Raw genomic sequence first — 26,540 nt, 5'->3', positions numbered from 1 at the left:
GCTTGACTCGGAATGGATTCTTTTCCAAGCTGTTCACATTTTTGGCAGAGCTAATTTCTTTGTAGTTGTCTAGTTCTTGACAGCTTGCTTCTTCAAAACCATCAATGAAGAGAGTTTTTGCTCTTACTTCTAGACCTTTTTCAAAAGGCTCACCTGATTAGATCATATCCATACAGAATTATCAACATGGTGAAACTCTGTCTCTACTAAAAATACAAAAAATTGCCCAGGCGTGGTGGCGTGTGCCTGTAATCCCAGCTACTCGGGAGGCTGAGGCAGGAGAATCACTTGAACCTGAGAGGTGGAGGTTGCAGTGAGCTAAGAACATGCCATTGCACTCCAGCCTGGATGACAAGAGTGAAACTCCATCTCAAAAAAAAAAAAATTAGGTTTGGGGGTACATGTGAAGGTTTGTTGCATAGGGAACATGTGTTTTAGGATTTGTTGTACATATTATTTCATGACCCAGGTATTAAGCTCAGTACCAACAGTTATCTATTCTGCTCCCATCCCTCCTCCCACCCTCTCTGATCAAGTAGACCCTGGTGTCTATTGTTTCCTTTGTGTTCATAAGCTCTTATCATTTAGCTCCCATTTACAAGTGAGAACAGTTGGTATCTGGATTTCTGCTCCTGCGTTAGTTTGCTAAGGATAATAGCTCCATCCACGTTCCCACAAAATACACAATCTCATTTTTTATGGCTGCATAGTATTCCATGGTGTATATATACCACTTTTTCTTCATCTAATCTGTCGTTGATGAGTATTTAGTTGATTCTATGTCTTTGCTGTTGTGAATAGTGCCGCAATGAATATTCACATGCATGTACCTTTATGGTAGAATGATTTATATTCCTCTGGGTATTTATCCAGTAGTAGGATTGCTGGGTCAAATGGTAGTTCTGCTTTTAGCTTGTTGAAGAATCACCATACTGCTTTCCATAATGATTCAACAAATTTACGCTCCTACTAATAATGTATAAGTGTTCCCTTTTCTCCACAACCTTGCTGGCATCTGTTATTTTTTTGACTTTTTATTAATATCCATTCTGACTGGTGTGACATGGTGTCTCATTGTGGTTTTGATTTGTATTTCCCTAATGATCAGTGATATAGAGCTTTTTTTCATATGCTTCTTGGCCGCATGTATTTCTTCTTTTTAGGAGTGTCTGTTCATGTCCTTTGACCACATTTTAATGGGGTTATTTTTCTCTTATAAATTTGTTTAAGTTCCTTATAGATGCTGGATATTAGACCTTTGTTGGACGCATAGTTTGCAAATATTTCCTCCCATTCTGTAAGTTGTCTTTTTATACTGTTGATGTTTCTTTTGCTATGCAGAAGCTCTTAAGTTTAATTAGATCCCATTTGTCAATTTTTGTTTTTGTTGTGATTAATTTTGGTGTCTTTGTCATAAAATCTTTGCCTGTTTCTATGTCCAGGATGGTAGTGCCTAAGTTATTTTCCAGGATTTTTATAGTTTTGGGTTTTACATTTATGTCTTTAAAATCCATCTTCAGTTGATTTTTGTACATGGTAAAAGGAAGGGATTCAGTTTCAGTCTTCCACATGTGGCTAGCCAGTTATCTCAGCACCATTTATTGAACAGGGAGTCTTTCACCATTGCTTGTTTTTGTCAGCTTTGTCAAAGATCAGATGGTAGATGTGTGGCCTTATTTCTGGGCTGTCTATTCTTTTCCACTGGTCTATGTGCCTGTTTTTTACCAGTACCTTGCGGTTTTGGTTACAGTAGCCTTGTAGTATAGTTTGAAGTCAGGTAACAAGATGCCTTCAGCTTTTCTCTTTTTGCTTAGGATTGCCTCAACTATTTGGGCTTTTTTATGTTCCATGTGAATTTTTAAACAGTTTTTCCTAGTTCTTTGAAGGATGTCATTGGTCGTTTGGTAGGAATAGCATTGAATCTGTAATTACTTTGGGAAGTATAGTCATTTTAGTCATATTGATTCTTCCTATCCATGGGCTTGGGATGTTTTTCCATTTGTTTGTGTCTTCTCTGTTAAGAGGAAAATTTATAGCCTTAAATGCCCATATCACATGTTAGGAAGATCTTAAATTAACAACCTAACTTCACAGCTGAAAGAATTAGAGAAGCATGAACAAATCAACCCCAAAGCTAGCAGAACTAAAGGACATAGAAACATGAAAAACCATTCAAAAGATCAACAAAACCAGGACTTGGTTTTTTGAAAAAAATAATACAATAGATAGGCCAGTAGCTAGATTAATAAAGAAGAAAAGGGAGAAGATCCAAATAAACACAATTAGAAATGACAAAGGCAATGTTACTACCAACCACACAGAAATAAAAACAACTATCAGAAACTACTCTGAACACCTCTACACACATAAACTAGAAAACCTAGAAGATATGGTTAAATTCCTGGACACATACACCCTTCTGAGACTGAGCAAGGAAGAAATTGATTCTCTGAACAGAGCAATAACAAGCTCCAAAATTGAATCAGTAATAAATAGTCTACCAACCAAAAAACTCCTGGGACCTAATGGATTCACAGCCAAATTACACAAGATGTACAGAGAAGGGATGGTAGCATTCCTACAGAAACTATTCCAAAAAATTGAGGAGGAGGCACTCCTCCCCAACTCATTCTATGAGGCCAACATCTACTTGATACCAAAATCTGACAGAGACACAACAAAAAAAGAAAAGTTTAGGCCATTATCCTTGATGAACATCAGTGAAAAAATCCTCAACAAAATATTGGCAAACTGAATCCAGCAGCACATCAAAAAGCTAATCCACCATCATCAAGTAGTCTTCATCCTTGGGATGCAAGTTTGGTTCAATACATGCAAATCAATAAATGTGATTCATCACATAAATAGAATTAAAGACAAAAACCACATGATTATCCCAATAAACACAGAAAAGGCTTTTGATAAAATTCAACACCCTTCATGTTAAAAACTCTCAATAAAATAGGTATTGAAGGAACATAACTCACAATAATAAGTCATCTATGACAAACCCACAGCCAACATTATACTGAATGGGCAAAAGCTGGAAGCATACCCCCTTGAAAACCAACACAAGACAAGGATGCCCTCTCTCACCATTTCTATTCAACATAGTATTGGCAGTCCTAGCTAGAGCAATCAGGCAAGAGAAAGAAATAAAGGACATCCAAACAGGAAGAGAGGAAGTCAAGCTATCTCTATTTGCAGACAGGATTCTTATCTAGAAAACCCTACAGTCTCGGCCCAAGAGCTCCTCCAGCTGATAAACAACCTCAGCAAAGTTGAAAGATACAAAGCCAATATACAAAAATTACTATCATTCCTATACACCAACAACAGCCAAACCAAGAGCCAAATCAGAAAGGCGATCCCATTCACAGTTGCCACAAAAGGAAGAAAATACCTGGGAATACAACTAACTAGGGAGGTAAAAGATATTTGCAATGAGAATTACAGAACACTGCTCAAAGAAATCAGAATAACCTTTTCTATTAACTTAAAGTAAACAGATTAGAGACCTTAATTATCTATGCCCAATCCATTCACTTTTGTCATATTGTATTAGAACCAATTTACAGATGCTGCCCATACTTTAAGGTTGGGGATTACACAAAGTCCATAGACACAAAGATGCTGAACTCATGGATCTTAGAATTCTGCCTTCCACATTTAGTTTTGTTTACTTTTTAATTTTAGCCATTTTGGTGACATTGAATTTTGGTTTTAATTTCCATTTCCCCGATGTCATGAAATTGAGCACATTTTCATATTTCACTGTCCATTTGTGTATCCTCTTTTGTCAAATGTCTGTTAAAGTCTTTTGCCCGTTCATCTATAGGTTTGAGTCTATTGCTTATGGACTGAGAGGATTTCTTTACTGTTTCAGTGGCATGGTATAGTTAATAATAATACTTAACTTTAATGTAGTTTTTCTTATAATTTATTCTTTATGCTTAGTATGTTTTGTAGCTTATTTAATTAATAAATTTTTGCCTAACCCAAAGCCATGAATTTTGTCTCCTATGTTTTCTTCTAAAAGCTTTCCCTTTTGCTTTCCATAATTCATATTAAACAATCTAGAATTGATTTTACAATATTGTGTTAAGGGTTACTTTTACTATGCAGATATCATCTTATGTGTGCACAGAATCAGTAAATGGCACCAGAGGAATCAGGGTTGTAGTGTGTCAACTCACATTTTTATGTTTTTCTGCCTTCTGATACCTACACTCCTGTCATCCTCAAAGCTTTTGCAACTCTCTAATCCTTTAAACAGATAATTTTTGAATTTTATTTTGCTTTTGTAATTGTTCTAGTGGGAGCCATGTCTTTTTGTTTTATTATACATTCATAATATTTTACATATTTATAAAGTACATGTTATTTTGTTGCATGCATAAAATATGTAATTATGAAGTCAGGGTATTTGAGGTATACATCATTTTGAGTTATTTCTCATCTCTATGTGTTAAGAAAAATTCAAGTCCTCTCTTCTAGCTAGTTTAAAATATACAATACATTGTTATTAACTATAGTCACTTAGCTGTTGAATGATAGAACTTATACCTTTCATTTAACAGTTTGTTTATATGTGTTAACCTACCTGTCTTCATCCCATCCAACCACACTTCCCAGCATATAGTATCTATCATTCAACTCTCTATTTTTGTGAAATCAACTTTTTTAAACTCATAAAAATGAGTGAGAGTAGTGACAGTTTTCTTTCTGTGACTTGATTATTTCACTTAACATAATAACCCCAGTTTCATTCATGTTGCTGCAAATAACATGATTTCATTATTTTTTAAATGGCTGAATAGTATTCCATTATGTGTATGTACCACATTTTCTTTATCCATTCATCCATTGATGGACATTTAGGTTGATTCCATGTCTTTGCTATTGTGAATAGTGTTGCAATAAACATGCCAGTGCAGGAATCCCTTTGATATATTGATTTATTTTCCTTTGAATAGATAACCAGTAATGTGATTGCTGGAGCTATGGTAGTTGTAATTTTAGTTCTTTGAGAAATCTCCATATCATTTTCCATAGTGGTTGTACTAACTTAGATTGCCACCAACAGTTTATAAGAGTTTTCTCCACATCAGCACCAGTATGTTGTATATTTTTTGGCTTTTTAATAATAGGCATTCTGACTGAGGTAAGATAATACTTCATTGTGGTTTTGATTTGTGTTTCCCTGATGATCAGTATGTTGAGCATTTGTTCATATACTTGTTGGCTATTTGTATGTCTTCTTTTAAGAAATGTCTATTCATGTCCTTTGTCCACTTAAAATTTGTTTGCTGTTGTTTGAGTTCCCTGCATATTCTAGATTATTAGTCCTTTGTTGGTTGAATAATTTGCAAACATTTTGTTCCATTCAACAGATTAGTACATCACTCTGTTAATGTTTTTTTTTTTTTTTTTTTTTGCTATAGAGAAGTTCTTTAGTCAATATAGTCTTATTTGTCTATTTATGTTGTAGTTTGCTATGCTTTTGAGGTCTTAGCTGTACATTTTTTTTGCATAGACCAATGTCCTGAAGTGTTTTCGTTATAATTTCTTCTAGAATTTTTACAGATTTGAGTCTTACATTTGAGTTTTTAATGTATCTAGAGTTGATTTTTGTATGTTGAGGATAGGAGTCCAGTTTCATTCTTCTGCATATTGCAATACAACTTTCCCAGGACAATTTAGTTAAAAAGGTGTATTTTCCCTAGTATATATTCTTGGTGCCTTTGTCAAAAATCAGTTGGCTGTAAATACGTGATTTTATTTCTGGGTTCTATATTCTGTTTCATTGTTTCTATATTCTGTGCCCATTATTATACTAATACCATGCTGTTTTGGCTGCTATCTCTTTGTAATATATTTTGAAGTCAGGTAGTGTGATACCTTCAGGTTTGTTCTTTTTGTTTAGGATTGTTCTGGCTCTTTGGGCTCCTTTTTTGTCCCATATTAATTATAGGATTATTTTTTATATTTTGGGGAAAAAGACATTGGTATTTTGATAAAATTGCATTGTAGCTGCATATTGCTTGAAGCAGTATGATCATTTTAATAATATTAATCTTCTGATTCATGAGCATGGGATAGCTTTCCATTTGTTTGTGTCCTCTTCAGTGTTTTTCATGAGTATTTTGTAGTTTTCCTTATAGAGATCTTTCACCTTGGTTACATTTATTCCTAGGTTTTGTTTTTCTTACCTATTGTAAGTGGGATTGCCTTGTTGATTTCTTTTTTGTCTATTTTATTATTGTGTATAGAAATGCTACTAATTATTGTATATTAATTGTAAGTGTTCTGCAGCTTTATTAAATTTGTTGCAAATAGGGATGATTTGACTTCCTTTGTTCCAGTTTGCATGGTTTTTTCCTTTCTCTTGCCTAATTGTTTTAGCTAAGACTTTTAGTACTATGTTGAATGGGGATGGTTAAAATCGGCATCCTTGTCTTGTTCCAGTAATTAGGGTAAATGATTTCAACTTTTCCTCATTTAGTTTAATGTTGACTGTGGGTTTGTCATATATAACCTTTATTATTTCGAGGTCTGTTATTTCTATGCCTAGTTTATTGAGAGTTGTTATCATGAAAGATATTGAAGTTTGTCAAATGCTGTTGCTGTGCCTATTGAGATAATCATATGGTTTTTGTCTTTCATTCTGCTGATGTGCCATACCACATTTATTGATATGTGTATGTTAAACTATTACTGCGTTCCTCACATAAATCTCACTTGATTATGATGTATTATCTTTTGGATGTGTTGTTGAATTTGGTTTTCTAGTATACTGTTGAGGATTTTTTGCATCTATGTTTATCAGGGATATTGGCCTGTAGTAGTTTTTGTTGTTGTTGTTGCTGTGTCCTTCTCTGGTTTTGGTATGAAGGTAATATTGGCTTCATAGAATGAATTAGGAAGAGTTCCCTCCTCTTTAATATTTTGGAATAGTTTGAGGATGATTGGTGTTTATATGTATATTAGAAAAGGCAGTGAATCCATCTGGTCCCGGGATTTTCTTTGTTGGGAGATTTTTAAATTACTATTTCAATACTACTAATTATTGGTCTGTTCAGGTTTTCTATTTATTCCTGATTTAATCTTGGTAGGTTGTATGCATCCAGGAATTTATGTGTTTCTTCTAGGTTTTCTAATTTGTTAGCATATAGTTGTTCATAATTGTCTTTGATGAGCTGTTGTATTTCTGTAGTATTAATGTCTCATTTTTGATCTCTTTGTCTTCTCTCTTATTTTCTTGGTTAGTCTAACTGGTGGCTTATGAAGTTTGTTTATCTCTTAAATAACCAACTTTGTGTTTCATTGATTTTTTATTCCTTATTTTTGTATAATTTTAATCTGATTTTTATTATTTCTTTACTCTGCTAATTTTTGGTTTGGTATGTTCTTGCCTTTTTAGTTCTTTGAGTAGCAATGTTAGATTGGTTATTTTACCTCTCTCTGTTCTTTGGATGTAGGTGTTTATTGCTATAAATTTCTTATATTACTGCTTTTACTGTATCCCACAGGTGTTGGTATGTTGTATTTCTATTTTCACTTGTTTCAGGAATTTTTTTGATTTCCATTTTAAATTCCTCATGACCCAGTGGTCATTCAGGATCATGTTGTTTAATTTCCATGTAGTTGTATAGTTTCCAGTGTTCCTCTTAGTATTGATTTCTAGTTTTATTGCATTGTGATCTGAGAAGATATTTAATATGATTTCTATTTTTAAAAAATACCTTTTTAAAAAATATTATTTAAAAAATAAAAATAGACTTGTTGTGTGGCCTGACATATTATTTCTCTTAAATAATGTTATATGTGCTGATGAGAATAATGTGTATTCTGCAGTAGGATAAAATGTTTTGTAAATGTCTATTAGATCCATTTGGTCTAAAGTCCAGTTTTAATCCAATGCTTTTTTTGATTTTGTATCTAAATGTTCTATCTAATGCAGAGAGTGAGGGTATTGAAGTCTATCTCTCTCTTTAGATCTAGTAATATTTTCTTATGCATCTGAGTGCTCCAGGGTTTGTTGCATATATATTTAGAATTGTTATTTTATTTTGCTGGATTTATCACTTGATCATTATATAATGACCTTCCTTATGTTTTTTTTTAAATTTTTTTTCTGTTTTTGGCTTAAAGTTTGTTCCATATAAGTATAGCTTCTCTTGCTCACTTTGCTTTTCTTTTGCATAAAATACCTTTTTTCATCCTTTTACTTTGAGTTTATATGTGTATTTACAGAGAAAGTGCATTTGTTATAGGCATCATATAGTGGGATTAGTTGGATTATGTTTTCTTATCCATTCAGCCAGTATATCTTTTAAATGGAGAATATAATCCATTTACATTTGAGGTAATTATTAATATGTGAGGTTTTTTCCCAGTCATACTGTTAATTAATTTTGGTTGTTTTTATATTTTTTGTTGTTTTTTTCTCTTATTATCTGTCATTTTGTATTGGTAATGACCTGTAGTTGTAGCATTTATGTCTCTTTCTCTTTCTCATTTGTGTGTTTCCTTTACTATTGAGTTTTATACTTGTGTGTGTTTTTATGTCGGCAAACGTTATCCTTTAGCTTCCAGATTTAAGCCTCTCTTGTGCATTTCTTTTAGGACTGGTCTAGTGGTGATGAATTTTCTGAGCGTTCGTTTGTCTGGAAAAGACTTTATCTTTCACTTATGAAAGATAACCTTGCTGGATGTAGTATAATTGATCAGCAGTTTTATTTTTTCTTTCTTTCAGCACGGTAAATATGTCATTCCGTTTTCTCCTGTCCTGTAAGGTTTCTGCTGAGAAATCTACTGTTAATCTGATGGAGGTTCCTTTATAGATGACATTTTTCTCTTTCTGTTTTTACAGTTCTTTCTTTCTTATTAACTTTAAATATTTTGACTGTAATGTGAAGTGGAGGCCTTTTACATTATATCTGTTTGGGGATTGTTGCCCTTTCTATATCTGGGTGTCTTAATATCTTGCTAGACTTGGGAAGTTTCATCTATTATTTTATTATTTTATTAAATAGGTTTTATAATTATTTTGTGCTCTCTTTTCCTTCTGAGATACTGATAATTCATACATTTGGTCACTTCATGGTGTCCCATATATCACAAAAGTTTTATTCATTCTTTTTTTCTCATTTATTTATTATTATTTTTTTTTTGCTGATACAGAATCTCACTCTGCCACCCAGGCAGAAGTATAGTGGCATGATCATTGCTCACTGTAGCCTTGACCTTCAGGGCTCAAGTGATCCTCCTGCCTCAGCCTTCTGAGTGCCTGGGACTACAGTCATGTATCACCATGCCTGTATAATTTAATATTTTTTTTTTATAGAGACAGAGTCTTACTATTTTTCCCAGGCTATCCTCCAACTCCTGAACTCAAGCAATCCTTTCTCTTCAGCCTCCCACAGTGCTAGGATTACAGGCATGAGCCACCATCCCCGTCCTCCTTATTGTTGGCTAACTGGATTATTTCAAAAGATTTGTCTTCAAGTTTTGAGATTCTTTCTCTGCTTTATCCAGTCTATTGTTGAAACTTTTGAATGCATTTTACATTTCCTTCAGTGAATTCTTCAGTTTCAGAATTTGTTTGTTTTTATTTTATGATATCTATCTCTTTGTTAAATTTCTCATCATATCCTGAATTGTTTTTCTGAATTCTATTGCATCTGGTACATCAGTCACTTCTTTCAACATTTTGAGTATGCTTTCATAGGAGAGGACTTTTTCCTGAAGATCTATCTGTGATGTTGGTTGGGTGGGTCACTTTGTCTTTGATTTTTGTTATGTGCAGTAATGTAATCTCTGTACAATTTCTTTGGCTGTAAAAAGTGTCAGTGGTATCTGAGATTTCCTCAGTGGCTTAGGGTGCGTTATTAGTGGAGGCTGTGGTGAAGTTTTGTGGGAATTAGGATGCTAGGTATACCAGAGTTCAGGTTTCAGCAGTTGCAGCAGTGAGCTGTCTTTTGGGCTCAGGGTGGTTTACACTGACACTAGTGTTATTGTACCCAAGTTGGTTGATTCTTGAATCTCCAAGTGGCTTACTCTGATGCTTGGTAGTGGCAGCCATAACCTTTGCAGGTTGGTGGGTTATTGGGCCTCTGTTCAGATGTTGTGGTGTGGGTGATCACAGTGGCAGTGGCAGGATGACCCTTTTGGTTCTGAGCAGTGCTGCTGTTGGCAGTGGCTACAGTGGGTTTTGGGCAGCCAGTCTCCAGGCCTGCAGGTAGCATGTGCAGGTAGATGACTGTTGTGGTAGTAGTGGCTGGGTGGATAGGCCCAACCTCGGTTTCTCAGGAGGAGTGTTCAGATGCCAACAGTGATTGACTTTGCTGGGCAATCACCTGGCTTCTGGACTGTGCACACTGGCATAAGTGGGGAGAGGGGCAAAGTTGGGCTTTGTTGGCTTGTCTTCAGGCATGTGATGGTGTGTGTAGGTGCTGGCTGTGGTAGGCAGAAGTTGAGTAATCCCTAGGCCACCAGTGAAATTGTCAGGTTGATGGAAATAGCAGCTGTGCAGTGCCCTTCCCTGGGAAAGAGCAGTGCCCACTTCAGTGACAGAAGTGTAGGCTGGCAGGTGAGGAGTATGCATACCACTTATACCTCATCTGAGGGGGTGGCAGTCACAGTCTCTCATGCCTAAGCCCTGGAGTTAATAGCCAGCTCTTCTCTTGCACCTCAGTCACAGCATTGCTGGAATTCAAGACAGTGCATAGTCTGTTGGGGGAAAGGGCTTTAGAATAGTGTCTCACTGACACCTCAGTTCTGAAAACAGCAGTCTGTGTTTCAGGTGTGTCTCTGCCCTTCGTAGGATAACCTGGGGTCACTTTTGCCTAAGCCCCAGGAGCAGCAGCCTGTGCTTCTCTTGCATCTCAGTGGCAGCATTGTGGGGCTCCAGGACAGTGCACCATCTGTTGGAAGTGGAGTTATAAAATGGCACTTTGCTGTAGCAGCTTAGGTCTCAAGAAATATCAGACACCCAGTGTGAGCGTCCTTCCTGGGGCAATGACATAATATAATCTCCCAGCCACACCCTCTATTAGTTTCAGAATCTGTGAGGGTAGAGGGCTGTCTTGGTGGCTAGAATTGCAGGAGTCTATGGTGAAAATGTGGACCACTGAGAATCTTTCATTTACCCTTTTCTTGTGTTGGGGAGTCTCTCTTGGTTCCCAGCTGAACGAGGTTGAGCAGACTGCCTTGATTCTTTTTCTTTCCTTGCTTAGGTATTGCCTATTCATTTCCTGTTGAACTCCAGTGTTTTCTCTTGGATGATATCTTCAAAGTGTGATTATCTACTTGCTATTTTAGTTCTTTTTAGTGGAGGAAGCTAGTACAAAATGTCTTTAGTCAACCATCTTGAAGAAATGGATACATTTCTAGACACATACCACCTACAAAGATTGAAACATGAATAAATCCAAAACTTAAACAGGCCAATAAGAAGTAACAAGATTGAAGCCATAATGAAAATTCTCCCAGAAAATAAAACCCTGGGAATCAATGGCTTCGCTGCTTAAAACTACCAAACATTGAAAGAACTATGACATGTGGTGTTTGGTTACATGGATGAGTACTCTAGTAGTGATTTCTGAGATTTTGGTGCACCCCTCACCTGAGTAGCATACACTGAACCCAATATGTAGTTTTTTATGCCTCGACCCCTCCCACCCTTCCCGCGGAGTCCTCAGAGTCCATTATATGATTCTTATGCCTTTGCGTCCTCACATCTTAGCTCCCATTTGTAAGTGAGAGCATAGAATATTTGGTTTTAAAATACACAACTATGTTAGTTCTCCATCGCTACATAACACATTACCAAAAATTTAGCAGCAGCTTAACACAATATATCTTCATTATCTCATGGTTTCTGTACATCAGGAGTCAATGCAGGCATGGCTTCACTGGGTTCTCTGTTTCAGGATCTGCAATCAACGTTTCAGCTGTGGTGTGTTCTTATTTACAGGCTTGATCAGGGAGAACCTGCTTTCAAGCACATTCAAGTTGTGAGCAGAATTCATTTTCCTGCACTGTGTGACTGAGGGCACTGGTCTTTTGCAGCGTGTTGGCTGGAAGCTGTCCTCAAATCCTAAAGACAAATCAGTTACTTGCCATATCCATGTGGCCTCTCATTTGGCAGTTCATGCACGGGTGTTTGCTTCCTCATGTCAAGCAGGAGAGCCTTTGTCTTCAGTTGGCTAAGATGAAGTCTTACATAATAAAACATAATCTTGGGAGTGACATCTTATCAGCTCTGCCATATTTGTTTGGCTAGAAACGAATCACAAGTCCCACCCAGACTCAGATTATACAGTGCTTAATACTAGAGAGTGGGGATCATGGGACCATCCTAGAATTCCACTGATCACAGCTTCCTAAAGCATAAGTACTATAATAACCTTAGTGGAGTTTATGATTAAATTACCCTTCTGTAACAACTTTTAGCAGTATGTGTACATGTAGTTTTAGTACAAGCATACCTCAGAGATATTGCAGGTTCAGTTTCAGAACATAGCAGTACAGTAAATATTGCAATAAAGCAAGTCAGACACAATTTTTGGTTTCCCATGCATATAAAAATTATGTTTATACTATGCTATATTGTGTTAAGTGTGCCATGGCATTATGGCTAAAAAATGTATATAACTTAATTTTAAAAATACTTTATTCCTAAAAATTGCTAACACTCATCTGAGCCTTCAGAAAGCTTTAATCTTTTCATTGGTGGGAGGTCTTGCCTACCTGTTGATAGCTGCTGTCAGGGTGGTGGTTGCTGAAGTTCAAGGTGTGGCAATTTCTTAGAATAAGACAACAGTGAAGTTTGCTGCATCAATTGATTCTTCCTTTAATGAAAGATTTCTCTGTAGCATGCAATGCTGTTTGAAAGCATTTTGTCTTCTATAGAACTTCTTTAATATTTGGAGTTAATCCTTTCAAACCCAGCTGCTGCTTTGTCAATGAAGTTTATGGAATATCCTAAATCCTTTGTTGTCATTTCAACAATGTTCACAGCATCTTCAACAGTAGTTTCCATCTGGAGAAACTACTTTTTTTCCCTCCTCCATAAGAAGCAATTCCTCATCTGTTCAACTTCTATCATGAGATTGTACCAATTCAGTCACATCTTCAGGCTTCACTTCTCACTCTAGTCGTCTTGCTATTTCCGCCACATCTGCAGTGACTTTCTCCACTGATGTCTTGAACCTCTCAAAGTCATCCATAAGGGTTGGCATTAACTTCTTCCAAATCCCTATTAATATTGATACTTTGACTTCTTCCCATGAATTATGAATGTTCTTAATGAATGTTCTTAAACGTCTAGGATGGTGAATACTTTCCAGATAATGTTTTAAAGTTACTTTGCCAAGATCCATCAGAGGAATCACTATGTATGCTGGTTATTGCCTTATGAAATATATTTGTTAAAAAATAGGACTCGAAAATTGAAATTGTTTCTAGATCATGAGCTGCAGAATGGATGTTGTGTTAGCAGGTATGAAAACAACATTAAACCCTTGTATATCTCCATCAGAGCTCCTGGGTGACAAGGTGCATTGTCAGTGAACAATAATGTTTTGAAATAATCTTTTATTTTCTGAGCAGTAGGTCTCAACAGTAGGCTTAACATACTCAGTAAACCATGTTTTATAAAGCACAGGCAAAGATAGATTTAATATCATTCATAAGGGCTCCTGGGTTTTCTAAATGGTAAATGAGCACTGGCTTCAATTAATGCAGCACCAGTTGCATCAGCCCGTAACAAGAGAGTTCGTCTGTCCTTTGATGTTTTTCAGCCAGTTATTGGCATCTCTTCTCTAGTTATGAAAGTCCTAGATGGGATCTTCTTACTTACAAGCCTGTTTTACCTATACTGAACATCTATTGTTTAGTGCAGCCACCTTCTTCAATAATCTTACCTAGATTTTTTGGATAACTTGCTTCAGCTTCTGCATCAGCACTTGCTTCATCTTGCACTTTCATGTTATGGAGATTCTTTCCTTAAATCTCATTAGCTAATCTGTGCTGGCTTCCAACTTTTCTTCTGAAGCTTTCTCACCTCTCCTAGCCTTCACAGAATTGAAGTTAGGTCCTTGTTTTGGATTAGGCTTTGGCTTTAAGGGAATGTTGTGGTTGGTTTAATCTTCTATCCAGGCCACTCACATTTTCTCCATATTAACAATAAGGCTGTTTCGCTTTCTTGTCATTCGTGTTTTCACTGGAGTAGCACTTCTAATTTTCTTCAAGAACTTTTCCTTTGCATTCACAACTTGGCTAACTATTTGGCACAAGAGGCCTATCTTTTGGCCTATCTCAGCTTTCAAAATACCTTCCTCACTAAATTTAATCATTTCCAGCTTTTAATTTAATGTGAGAGACATGTAACTCTTCTTTTCACTTAAACATTTAGAGGCCATTGTGAGATTATTAATTGACCTAATTTCAAAATTGTTTTTGTCTTAGGGAATAGGGAGTCTTTGGGAGAGGGAGTGAGATGAGGGAACAGCCAGCTGGTGAAGCAGTTGGAACACACACATTTTAATGATTAATTTCACTGTCTTGTAGCATTGCAGTTCATGGTGCCCCAAAACAATTACAATAGTAACAGCAAAGATGACGGATCACAGATAACCCTAACATATATAATAACAATGAAAAGGTTAAATGGTGCAAGAATTACCTAAATGTAACACAGAGACATGAAGCTAGCTCATGGTGTTGTAAAAATGGACCAATAGACTTGCTAGCTTCAGGAGACCACAAACCTTCAATTTGTAAAAAGTGCAGTAACAGCGAAGCATAATAAAAGCAATGTGCAATCAAAGGAGAAGGCACGCCTCTATTTACTTTCTCTTCTCTGCACTGTGTTGCTGTCATCAGTCCAAGTATCACTTGGACCTTGTGCAAGATGTTTCTTTCTCCAAGATATTTAAAAAATATAACTCTGCAGTAGATATTGTTGTCTCATCCAGTTTGCTTTCACTAGGCCAATGCACTCATCCCTTTGGCCCAGTGAGAGCTAGTGTGCCTGGATATAACACCCACCTCTACTTCCACTCATTTTAATGGGCAGTAGCAGTGATTTGATAATACGAGAGTACAAAGAACTGGTCCCTTGTGCCAAAGCACAACCAACTAGGTTTAATATGTACTCCTGAGTGCCCACGTCAGGCTAAAGTGAGGCTCCAACCAAGACCACATCCTTGTTCATCCTTTCCTGCCCTATCCTACTTCACACACTCTGCCTCCTAAATACTATAAATCACTTTCATGAGAATCCTTGTCTTAGAGTTTACTTTTAGGCAATCCTTCTTGACACACTCTCTTAGGTTTTTATCTTTAGATATGAAAGTCTGTAGGTGTTTACATGTCAAAATTGTTTTAGTAGTAGCTATTCCTTTAAGAATTCTCTTTGACTTTACAAGAATTTAAAATGCTTGTTACATTTGAAATGGTGATTATGTGAATACTTAAGAAGGAAAATTCCAGGAATTATATTTGTCACGCAGCTAGAAGCCTTGTTGAGTTTTTACTACTGCTACATAGGCAGGCATGAAATTCTGGCTTTTGGATACTTAGAAAGAGACTGTCTACAGAAACCCCCTAACTTTTCCTTAGCTTGTTGTTGCAGTTTGAATTAAGACAAGTTATATAATTATCTTGAAAACCAAATAAAATTAATTATCAAAGGGCACAAAAGACAGACAAATCCTTAAAAGAAAGACAGTGCAATTCTATTTACTGATATTTTAATAAACTAAAGCATAAATAATTCCTCAACAACTCAATTTTTTCTTTTTTCCTTTTTTAATAGAAAAAACATTTAGACACAGTTAAGTATTTTTTTTTTCTGATTTGTTAACTCATTTTCAGAGTGCTATTTGATCCTTTTAGAGATTTTTGTTAAATTCGAGTGTCACATTAATTATCCTCAGCTCTTTCCTACTTTGTGCAATAGGTAGTGCTGACATTCATCGTATCCACAACCATGCAGTGTGACCACTGACCCGTCACAACAGCCATGAGCAGTGAACAGCCAGTACCCCTGTTCTGCTGAAAACCAGCTGTCCTATTCATTAATACGTATATATTTATCTATTTTTTTTTACTCGTAATCTTACTTTAAAATCATTAGAGAACATTCTATTTAAGGTAACACTAAAGAAAATTTCTTTTTGAGGCAAATATGTCATTTTTTAAAAGAGAAAAGAGTAACATTAATCCTTTACAGAAATCCCAATTTTATTGTATCAGGTTTGTTTAAGGAAGGAAATCTTTTATTAATTTATACAAGTATGTAATATAAGTAATGAACCAAGTAATACAATTTAAATCATATCTATGATCTTGAGTTGGCCTTAATTTTCCTTTACTTGCCAATATGTAAATCTTCAAGAGAAGACTGAATGTATGATTTAGACTTGGAAACAATATTCAAGTTCAAATTAGATATTTTATCAATCTCACCATGATATATTCTTTGTCTCCATAAACCACTTGGTCACCCAAGCATGACACTTGGAAATGAATTTTCACTTTATCTTCTCTTTCTTTGTCATCTTTACCTCATACTATATTATTTGTAACTAAGTTCAGCTGATTCTAATATCTAAACATTTCCCTGACCTTTATTTATTTGTCTAAAATATAAATGTGAGTATGCTACTGATTTTCTTAAGACTCATGAAGGGCTCCATTCATTCAGGATTTGTTAAAGATCAGACTCCTTGTGTGGCTATAAGACCCTTCACAGTTCAGTCTCTGCCATCTGCCTAAGTTTGTGCTCTGTTCCAGGTTAACAGCCTTTTTGTTCATGAGGACTGGCATGCTTTCTCATTCCTCTAGACTTCAGCTCATTGAGTTGCATCTTGCTGCAATTTCTTTCTTTGATTTCTACACCAAGACAGGCACTGCCTATCAAGCATGACACCATTTAAAGGTTAACTCTTGAGTGAGTTCTCTGTCATCTCTAGGCAGAGTTAGGGGTTTCTTTATGTTTTCTTTGCACATTGTGAATACATCTCTCGTAGCACAGGATTGTGAGTTCCTTTAGGATCTAGTCTGTGTTCTCCTTATCTTTTATTACCAGCATCTAGCCTAGCCAATTGCTTATCACACAGCACTCAATAAATTGTGACTTTTGAGTGAGTGAATAATTATATGTTTATAGTCTACTTTATTAGTAGTATTATTTTTTAGTTGGAGTCTCCCTCTGTCACCCAGGCTGGAGTGCAGTGGCACAATCTCGGCTCACTGCAACCTCTGCCTCCTGGGTTCAAGAGATTCTCCTGCCTCAGCCTCCTGAGTAGTTGGAATTATAGGCATGTGCCACCACGCCCAGCTATTTTTTGTGTTTTTGGTAGAGTTTCAGCATGTTGGCCAGGCTGGTCTCGAACTCCTGACTTCATGATCCACGCACCTCGGCCTCCCAAAGTGCTGGGATTACAGGTGTGAGCCACCATGCCTGGCCTAGTCTACTTTAAATTACTAAATTGTTTCACTGAATCTAATTTTTTTTAACACTTTGAAAAATAGACTTCTCAGTCACCTATAATTTACTATAGGTTCTTACAATATAAGACATGGTAAGTACTAAATAATCAATAAATATTTTTGGAATAAATGAATGATTTAATTGATGCAGTTCTGAAACCCCACAAGCAAGGAAAATCTGTTAGATTTCCTTTTTGTAACTATCTCATTGTATCATAACTTTTAAGAATCTTACACAATTTTTGCAAAAATCATGTTTTACTGATTTCATTAGTTTTTTTTTGAATGTTGAATATGGACCTCAAACAAATATACTATTATAATGACAAAATCTGAACCTATTCGCTGCTCTTTTTAAGTTTGTACCTCTTTAAAATAATAGCTTTAAAGTCAGAATATAACATTTTTTAGATGTCATTTTTTCATGCACTATTGTGTTCATAGTAAAACTGTGAGGTACAGAAATTTCCCATATACCCCTTGCTCCCATACATGCATAACTTCTTCCATTATCATCGTCCGTCACTAAAGTGGTATGTTTGAGGATACAACATTCTTTATCTCGACTTGAAGTAATCATAAGTATTGTCACAATAATTATTGCAATGTATATGTTTATTTAGATAAATGTCCTCTAAATAGGCAAACTATGCACAATACTACCAAATACCACTAATAATAGCATTGAGTAATACCCTGTCCAAAAGAAAAAGACAAAGAAGAAAATATAACAGTTTATGTTCAAGAGACTCTTTGCTGAAGACAATGTCATTACAACATTTGGTGTTTCTTTCGTATGTTAACATTTACCTGTTGTTTGCAATGTTCTTGGACAGATACTATGGTGGTTTTAAAGATAAGGGTTTAATCCCTGACTTAAGAGTTCCCAATGTTTTAGGAAAATTTGGATAGGATGGTAACTATAATGAAAGGCTATGTGTCATAAATGTATTAGTGGTCAAGGACAATGGGCATTGGGAGGAAATAAATCACTTCTGGTTATAGGAAAACCACAGAGCCAATGAAATATGATCATATCTTAAAAATGAATAGGATTTCAACATTAGGAAATGAACAAGTTTCATAACTGAAAGTATATCAGGAGGGACAGTAGAGGAGGGAAATAACTTATGCTAGTGTATAAGGGTTCTTGTCTCCATTATCCCCAAATCACCACCCAGACTAGGTACATCTTCCTCCGTTTCTGACCCTCATCCTCTAAGAGAAGTTCTATTTTTTTCCAGACTAAGTGCTGAAGGACATCAGACAAGGAAAAATTCTTACCATTATGCAGTTTTGTTTACATAAAGAAGCTACATAGTAAGAAGCTGAGAAACAGTGAGGAGTGGGGAGAGAGAAAGGCATGCTTCATGAGCTAAAGCAGAGAGGGTTGTTGGGGATTTGGTTTGCAGGGAAGTCCAGAGCAGTGATGAGCACAAGAGAACTGGGCATTAGTGGAAGAAGTTGAGATGAGTTTCTACGGTTTAGAAATGGGATTTCCTTTAATGTTCCTAAAGACAGGAAAGCAGAGTGGATTTCCATGACCAAATTTTGGCTGCTGGAGTAAGTTTCCATAGATATGACTTGAGAGGCTTTTGCATGAGGACCTGACTTTTATTAGGTTTATTATCATAGACCTTATCTCAAAGATCTATAGAGAACTCAAACAAATATACTATTATAATGGCAAAATATACTATATAGAGGCACTTGGTATGTTTTAGGTGAGGATAGGTGGTTACATTTCATTGGGATGATGGGATTATGAAAATGAAAAGTGAAATTCATGCCTGGAAAAATAGTGTGTTTCATGTGTGCATGTTTGGAGGAGGGGATGGTCGGCTTGTGATTGCCTTGAGGGTCATGTTATTGAGGTGAGTTTCACTGTGGCAGCAAGTAAAAGACATTAAATAGCTTTGTTCAGAAAGCAAGGTGACCATTGTTATTCCTAGGAACCTTTATTCTGGCAGTTATGTGTACACAAGGTAGAGGAGAGACACTGAAGGTAGGAAAGCTAATTACTTTAGGAGGCTATTGAAATATTCTTGTGAAGGAGTGTCCAAAACTTTTTGATTGTGCATCTCTCATGAGAGAAATTTGAAGCACACTAGGCACAGTGGCTCGTGCCTGTAATCCCAGCACTTTGGGAGGATGAGGAAGGAGGATCACTTGAGGCCAGAAGTTCGAGACCAGCCTGGGTTACACAGTCGGACCCTGTCTCTACAAGAATTTAAATGATTAGGTGGGTGTAGTGGCACATGCCTGCAGTCCCAGCTAGTTGGGAGGCCGAGGCAGGAGAATCACTTGAGCCCAGGAGTTTGAGGCTACAGTGAGCTATGGTGACCCCACTGCATTCCAATCTTATTGAGACAGCAAGACCTTTTTTCTAGAAAAAGAAAAAGAAAAAACACACCAATTTGGAACACACACTACTGCACTATGATATTGGATTGTTCATAGTATCTATCTATCTATCATCTATCTATATCTATCTATCTATCTATCTATCTATCATCTATCTATCTTATAGATATTATAAAACATTTGGCCAGGCATGGTGGCTCACCCCTGTAATCCCAGCATTTTGGGAAGCCAAGGCAGGCAGATCACCTGAGTTCAGGGGTTTGAGACCAGCCGGGCCAACATGGTGAAACCCCGTCTCTACTAAAAAAAAAAAAAAAAAAAAAAAAATTAGCTGGATGTGGTGGCACGTGTCTGTAATCCCAGCTACCCAGGAGACTGAGGCAGGCAGGAGAATCACTAGAACCCAGGAGGTAGAGTCTGCAGTGAGCCGAGATCTCACCACTGCCCTCCAGCCTGGGCGACAGAGCAAGATTCCTTCAAAAAAAAAAAACAAACAAACAAAAAACCCAAAAAACACATAGAAATACAAATGCTCTAATTTATTGACATATTACCCTTTTTAGTATATTCTGACCGTTTTGAAAACTGCCCATCTAGAGAGAAGGTGACAAGGATCTTACTACAATTGTGGAGGTAAAAATAGCCAGGGTTGGGGACAACTGTAAAGGTTGTCATATTTGATCAATGATTTGGGCATAAGGGAGAGAGAGGTGGAATAATGACTCCCACATTTCAGACTTGTTACAAAGGTAGAATAGTAGTTTAGGTAACAGAAATGTGTTGTTGGTGTAAGAATATTGTTTTGAGGGGAATATAATAAAGCTGGTCTTGGCAACATTAATTCAGATTTCTAGTGAATGGTAAGGCAGAACAATCTGGAAGAAAATTGGAATTTCAGCATTGGAACCTAGGAGTGACATTGTGTGGTTGGAGATTCAAACTGTACATCCTCACATTAGATGTAATATATATAGCTGAAGTAAAGAGTTTAAATAAAGAAAAAAATATCCTGAGAAAAGAGGATGAATCTCTGAAATCTGTTTCCACTCTTGAAGCAGGTTTAGATTTAGGGCAGTAGGTAAGCAGAAAAGGAATGGTGTAAAGAAACAATGGAGAAAGACACCAAGAGAAGATAGACTTTTTTTTTTTTTTTGAGACAGAGTCTTACTCTGTTGCCCAGGCTGGATCTCATCTCACTGCAACCTCTGTCTCCTGGGTTTAAGCCATTCTCCTGCCTCAGCCTCCTGAGTAGCTGGGATTACAGGCATGTGCCACCACGCCAGGCTAATTTTTGTATTTTTAGTAGAGACGAGGTTTCACCATGTTGGTCAAGCAGGTCTCGAAATCCTGACCTTGTGATCCGCCCGCCTCGGCGGCCCAAAGTGTTGGGATTACAGGAGTGAGCCACCGTGCCCAGACGAGAAGATAAATCTTTAATAAAGTCTAGTGTGCTCAGTAATATCAATGGTTGCAGGGAAACTTATGAACAAAAACTGAGAAGTCTATTGAACTAGCAATTAAAAGCCAGCTTCTTTGGGGTATTAAAAAGCTACCATCTTTTGTAAATCTTAGAGAATATATATGTCAAAAGTCTAAAGATGGTACTGACTTAATTTTCTGAAAAGAAAAAAAAATTCTATTAAATGTAGACTTCAATAAGACATATTTCTAGAAAACAGCTTTATTTTAAAGTTAATACTTTTAAATGTCAACTTTAATTAGGAGACAATATTTAAGTATCTTAAAAAATGTAAGTAAAAACTAAAGCCAGAGGCATGTCATTCTAACATAACTTTTTACTCTCATTGTTCTTTTATTTAAATATACATTTTGTCATAATTAAACAGTTTTGTTAAACTAATACAAAATGTACTTACAAATTTACATATTTATTAACATTGTGCATGATTTTATATTTTTATTAATAATTTTATATTAATAATTTTGTTTTAATAGTCATAATTATTATTTTAATGGATGTATGATACTTTATTGCAAGACATACTACAATTTCTTTTGGTTCTTGTGGTGATTTTCTACGTATAAGAGTGAAGGACCATCAGTCAAGAGGGACTGCAGAAGGGAAATAAGAATTTTCCTTATTTTCTTTGAATACATTGAGACTTGGTTTTTACCTCACATTTACAGTATTTATTTTCTCTGTTGGGAATTATTTTCTGCTTGTACTGGATGAAATAACATTTTTCCCTGAAGTCCATGATTTACTCCTATACTTGATTAAAGTAGTGCATTTAGAACTTTATAATCATATACTGACATTTTGTTTAAAAACAAGATGCATCTCAAAAACAAATTTTAACACATTTAAAGATGTTTTTTCATCTAACTTATGGTTTTGCACATGTAGAAAATTACTTCATGTTAGTGCTCTTTATGCTGTCTGATTTTGAGATGGACATCAAATAATGTGCCTAGAAACAAAATTTTGTAGATTCTTAAAACTGTGGTGGAACTTTTAAAGCCATTTAGTTTTTCTGACTTAGAAATGAGTCATTTGAGAATCTAGTACCAACAGAAATCAGTAGAGGAGAGTGTCTCCACTGAAGTATTGACAAATCTCCATTCAAGATATTGGTAAAAGTATATAATATTTTTGAATTAAAATTTTTAGCTTGTAATAATTTTGATTGGTATATCAAATTGACCACACTGATGGAGGAAATCATCAAACTACTCATATAGGATATAGTCATTTCAGATCACGTAATAATTATAGCCATCTCTCTGTATACTTGGGGATTGGTCCAGGACCTCCACATATGCCAAAACCAACACATATTCAAGTCCCAAAGTCAGTTCTGTGGAACCCATGTAAATATAAAATCAGTGCTCCCTATATGGGTTTCACATACATAGATCCAGTACATACATTTTTTATCCACTTTGGTTGAAAAAAAATCCATGTAAAAGTGGACTCATGCAGTTCAAACCTATATTGTTCAAGGATCCACTGCACTTTATCCTCAGGAAATGGACAAAATCTTCTTTGTTATGGCTAGAACCCATTTCCTCTTTTTTGATCTTCAGAAAGTAACTTTCCTAGTTTACTGATGTGTATTATATGTAACAGAATTACCATATTTACTCTAGTAAAGCAGAGATCACATCAACAACTTGTCTTCGGTCCATCACCTCTGTCCTTTAGTTATAGAGGCAGAATAATCAGATAATATGATATTGAGTAAGCACTGTGTGTGTATGCATGTGTGTCTTTATGCATACATAAACCAGTTAAATATAGGTATTATAGAAAGCAATGAATCTATAGTCTCTGTCTTCAAAGGACTTACAAGTTCATTTGGCAATAAGATACCTAGACATAAAGAACTACTTGGTACAAACTACACAATCAGGTACAAACCATGTAAGTGCTTGAGGTATTAAGTAGTACAAGGTGGCTTGGAGATCAAGGGAAGGCTTTGCAGAAGTGAGTGTGGGGATAGGTCTGGAAAAGATCTTATTATGTACACATAAACATACAGAAAACAGGAGGGAGATAAAGAAAACAGAAGAGAGAAGTATCTCCTGCCTCCCACCTGGGTGAATAAGCTGGAGATCAGCATTATTATATATCTACCATGTCCCAGACTCTATGTTTCACGCTTTATAGATTTTCTCGATTAAGCATGAAGCAAATAAGATTAAGCATGAGGCAAATAAGACGTTAATGTGTGTTTTGTTTTTTGTTTTTTGTTTTGTTTTTTTTTTTGAGACATGGTCTCCTCTGTTGCCCTGAGTAGCTGAGACTATAAGCACCTGCCACCACAGCTGGCAAACACTTTTTTGTATTTTTTGTAGGGACTGGGTTTCACCATGGGGTCCAGGCTGGTATGGAACTCCTGGGCTGAAGTGATCCTCCCACCTTGGCCTTCCAAAGTGGTGAATGTGTATTTAATAAATTATGCTGATGTTTTCCCACTCATAGAGTCTTAGTTGTCTTTGTTTTTCACGTAGCTTGCAGATTGACTTTTCTTGTTATTTTTAGCACACACAAGTAGGATCATATGTTTAAAACTCTTCAACACTGCTTTGGGATTCAGGTTCTCTACAACTTAACAGTGATTCCATAAAATGTCTAAATACTTTTCTCCAATTCCTGTTACATAAACATATTTTATATAAATAAGTTTTGTAAAATAATCATGTCTGGAAATAATACATTAATAATATTCCCCCTTTCACTGAGGAGAAATTGGAGACATGGGAAAGAGGTCTAAACTACGCAGTGAAACAGTGGTAAAGTCTATACTAATACCCATAAACTGTCCAAAAATTCTATTTAAAAAATGTTAAGTGCTTTTAGATTCATGGTTCTGATACGGGAGGCAGGGAAGTGCTGGGAGGAGAAAAGTGGGGTCCCTAGCAAGGGTTCCACCCTCAGGCCTGTGCCCACAGTCCTAGGTGAGGACAGGCACTTCTGTTTTCATGCCGAATGTTGCATTTCCCAAGACCACCCTGGCCTGCCATGCCCCCATCCTGTGCCTATAAAAACCCCAAGACTCTAGCGGGCACAGACACAAGTGGCTGGACGTCGAGAGGAACACACTGGCAGAAGAACACACTGGCAGACACCAGTAGACACCACAGGCCGTCCATAGCGGCATGACGCTGAGGTCGGCCGAGGGCGGTGGGAGGAGAGGCTGGCAGCTGAGTGGCCCGACCCCCAGGGGAAGACCACCTTCCTACTGGCCTCCCCATCCATCTGCTGAGAGCTACTTCCACCATTCAATAAAACCTTGCACTCATTCTCTAAGCCCATGTGTGAGCTGATTTTTCCAGTACACTAAGGCAAGAACCTGGATACAGAAAGCCGTCTTTCCTTGCGATAAGGCAGAGGGTCTAATAGAGCTGATTAACACATGCCGCCAGCAGATGGCAAAACTGAAAGAGCGCACTGTAACACACGCACACTGGGGCTTCGGAAGCTATAGACACTCAACCCTAGATACTGCTGTGGGGTTGGAGGCCATGCTCCCCATCATCTCCCCATATGCATGTTCTCCCTGGTGGTATGCGCAGCAGTGCACTGAAAAAGTGAGCCACGCCGTCATTGCAGGACCTGTGAGGGGTGTAAGGGAATTTTTCCCATTTCAACTGGGGGCTTGTCTGGGATCCTGGAAGGTGAGTGTGAATGCACAACTGTCAGATCTGTCTCTTTTCCAAAACCCTGCCATCTCTCTCTCTTTCCTACAAGTAACAGGCTCTGCTTACCTTCACGGAGTTTTAAACTGCCCTGACAGGGCTGGTCAAAACACCCAGACTTCGTCTATTTTCTCTTTCTTATAGTTTGAAATAGCTCTTATCTCTTCTTTTATAATGTTAAGGGTTTTGCTACAGGCTGCAGCCGTGTTACTAAGTAAAATGAGTGTTTAGCTCAGCAATAAAAGTGCAAATCAGACTAATTGCTCCTAAAGGTGCCATCTTCACTTCCACCCCAATAGCTGCAGAGCCACACAGCTCAAGACAGCTCCCCTTACCCTCTCCCCTCCCAGCTCGGGTGCCTGAGCACAGCCACAGGGGTTGGGGGGCGTTAGAAAACCGCGGTGGTGGCCAGGACCCCACAGGGCACATCTCGTCCACCGTGCCAACAGAGCATTTCTACCCTGGCCGAGGAATTCAACCTGGTCTGAACTGGGGAAGGATACAGGGATTAAAGTGACTCACTTGCACTGAACAAGGGGTTCTTCCCCCAGGACCTTCCATTTGCCCCTTAAACTGTTTTTCTCTTTTTCCCTTTTCTGTGAGGGGACTGACCCCTCCCAGCACAATGTTTCTGATAGGGAAGTTGATGGAGGAACAGCCCCTTCTGGCTGATAACTGCACATCTGGCAGGGCTTATTTGACACACTCTAAACAGATACAAACAGCCTCTGAAATACCTTTTCAGTCCCAAACTCGATTCCAAGCTTCAGGCTGTGGCCCTAGAAAGAAAAACCCCATGGCATAAACAGGCCCAGGGAACTCAAAAGTTGTCCACAGCAGGAAAAAATGGAGGCGTAGGTGATGGTGGTTAATTCCTATTCTCTAGGTTTTCCCTGCTTTGTGGGCAGATACCTCACGGGTATCTGTGGCTAGCACCTGTCAAGGTCACCAGGACTCAGGGATAAGAGGTGGAAGGGAAGGGAGGACGCCTGCTTTGCTTTCTCTCTTCATCACACCCTGTGTTTTTGCTGAAAGAAGGAAGGGAATGAGGTAAACCTCTATTTACTGTCTTTCAGAATGGGCAACTGGCTGTCTTCACCACCCCCAACTTATATTCCTCTGGAGTGTATCCTGAACTATTGGGACTGTTTTGACCCTCAGAATCTGTAGGAAAAATGATTCATAGCCCTCTGAACAAAGGTTTGGCCAAATTATGATTTACAGCAAGGACAGACTTGGCCTCAGGAAGGAATCATTCATTTCAATATCATCCAGCAGTTGGAACTTTTCTGTAGGTGTGAGGACAGATGGTCCGAGGCCCCAAATGTGCAGGCTTTCTATGCTTTGCAAGGCAATCCAGACCTTTGCTGATAGTGTAGAACTGATCCAGACCTCCTGTTTGCCATCTCAGGAAAGACTGCAAAGGGTAAGCCTGGGGAATTAAAGAGCTCTGGAGGCACTCCCAGCAGAAAAAGCAGCTCTCTCAAGCCCTGCTCCTCCGGGTCCAC

At 37.2% G+C, this 26,540-nt stretch overlaps 1 long non-coding RNA gene across 1 annotated transcript in view; it reads right to left on the bottom strand.

Moving 5' to 3' along the window:
• Nucleotides 1-25,855, bottom strand: part of LOC129058862 (uncharacterized) — a 35,571-nt gene extending 9,716 nt beyond the window's left edge. Inside the window, exon 1 of the long non-coding RNA XR_008524276.1 lies at nt 25,770-25,855. This is a non-coding gene — a long non-coding RNA (uncharacterized LOC129058862). The remainder of the gene's footprint in view (nt 1-25,769) is intronic.
• Between the last annotated feature and the right edge of the window lie 685 nt (nt 25,856-26,540).

The sequence above is a fragment of the Pongo abelii genome, chromosome 3, assembly GCF_028885655.2.
Source record: "Pongo abelii isolate AG06213 chromosome 3, NHGRI_mPonAbe1-v2.0_pri, whole genome shotgun sequence".
Taxonomy (NCBI): Eukaryota; Metazoa; Chordata; class Mammalia; order Primates; family Hominidae; genus Pongo; species Pongo abelii.
This window is presented reverse-complemented; position numbering and strand designations above follow the sequence as displayed.